General features: G+C 46.7%; 1 protein-coding gene across 1 annotated transcript in view; it reads left to right on the forward strand.

Annotated features, from left to right (window-relative positions):
• Window positions 1-201, forward strand: part of LOC125959842 (CLK4-associating serine/arginine rich protein-like) — a 6,171-nt gene extending 5,970 nt beyond the window's left edge. Inside the window, exon 7 of the mRNA XM_049692805.1 lies at window positions 1-201. This exon is cut by the window's left edge and continues 1,513 nt beyond it. The gene's annotated coding sequence lies outside the window, so the exon portion shown is untranslated.
• Window positions 202-1,940: the final 1,739 nt, after the last annotated feature.

Below are 1,940 nucleotides of genomic sequence, written 5' to 3' on the forward strand. Positions count from 1 at the left end.
CAGCACCAGTAGGAGCCACATTTGGCGGTTCCTTGCGCAACTACTGCTCTTTGATGGTGAACATTTTTTCTATTCTGTTTGTTATATTCTTATTATTATCTATTGACCTTTTCTGTCGTTTGTCCGTTTTTTGTCTCGAGATCGTGCGCACAGTAAAGTTGACCAGAAATGAAACGAAATATATATGACTATACACCAAAATGGGACAACCATTACTAAGTATACAACTCATTCTTTAGTAATATTTACTCCGGAATGGCTTGATGACATGCGAATTCAAGTGAATAATTTAAAATCCTGGTTATTCGTGCATGATTCGCAGTATTTTCATTCGAAACGAGGGATGATTTATGTTCTCAAATCCATAGCAGATTGATTTTCCTTGTTTCTATATCATCGCCTTATCACGTGGTGTCAAAGGAACCACCAACAATCTGCTCGCAATCTTTTGTGTGTGGCAAGAAAAGACGAGTCGTACAGCAAAACATCGCGTTTATTTTTCGCCCCAAAAAACGGTTGTCGATGGTGCCTTGTACCACAAACGTGTTATTTGTTACTGATACTATCATCATCAACATAAATAGCTATGCCGGACCACTCTTAGCTGCATAACCGTAATAATGGAGGTGTCAATGTCGTTAGATTAGGGTACTTAAAGGTGCAATCTATCGATTCCTATCATCAGTTACGTGTCGTTGCAATGGAATAGTCTCTCGCAGCGTGCATAGCAATAGTTTGCTCTCATCAAGATACTTACTCCAAATTGATCTTCACTTGAGATTGAAGCAGCTTCAGCGATCCAACCATAGCTGTCGGAAATAAATGACAAACACCCCACTACCTGCCGGATGGCGCCAGTTAAGGTGTTGATTGGGATTCCGCGGTAGCGATTATTCCGATCTTAATCATGTCTCCAGCAAATATTTGGGACTGACGTGCCATGCTGCCCTGCTATTCGGACGCACTCACTTGTCTTCGTTCGTTTTTTGGGCTCACAACGCGACAAAAACGTCTAAAAAGTCCCACGCGGTCACAATACCGAAGACAATGGTGCACATTGTTGCACGATCGTTCGCGGGGAGTAAGTAAGATCTGATAGGGGGTGAGGGTAGGTGCACAGATTTATGAGGCATCCCCTGTGCGTGCCAGTGGTGGGTGCTAATTTGTATTTTCTTTTTAAAATTGCTAATAAACGAGTCGCGTTCGGTCGTCGGTCGACGCACGGCAGAAGCGTTCACACCTGTTCCGGGTGGTTCTTCATAGTTTTTTCATAGTTGTCTTCATTTTGTGCCAGCCTACGGCGGACAGTGATCGGCTGAGAGGAGAAGGATGTTCTTAGGATAGAACCGCATTCTCAGGTCGCGTCGATCTTCTCGGATCACAGCCCAGGATTAAGGCACAGCGAATTCTTCCTGCGGACATGACAGATCTAATTACGAGCGATCAGTCGCGAAACGGTTGCCACCAACCCGGTGCCGTGCCTTCAGTCCACGCTTGCTGAAGTGCGTAAGCGAACCCGACCTGCCCGAAGACAAAAGCTTGCCCACGATCGGCACCTCGGCACCGCCGTACGGACCGCTCCGGCTCAGAAATGGGAAAACTGTTGCCCGCCATCAAAAGTCAAGGTTACGGAAAATGGAATAAATGCATAATTATGCTTGGCACCGCGTGGGCGTGATAGGCGAGAGTGAATGAAAACCGAGTGCCTGCGGTCATCGCTACGGACCGCTCGCTACACATAAGGTAATCAACATTCCGGAATGTCCGGAGCGCCCCAAGTTGATCTCAAGAAGGCCGTGCAGCACCGTACAACGCCGCCCATGCTGAGCTGCCGATGGAGCGAACAAAGCAATGTCAACGGATGCAGTTCTGTTGTGAAGCCTTCTCGTTAAGGTTACATTGCCTAGGCTTGAGGCTTAGGTCGCTCATAAGGTGCCAAC

Source organism: Anopheles darlingi, chromosome 2, assembly GCF_943734745.1.
Source record: "Anopheles darlingi chromosome 2, idAnoDarlMG_H_01, whole genome shotgun sequence".
Lineage (NCBI taxonomy): Eukaryota > Metazoa > Arthropoda > Insecta > Diptera > Culicidae > Anopheles > Anopheles darlingi.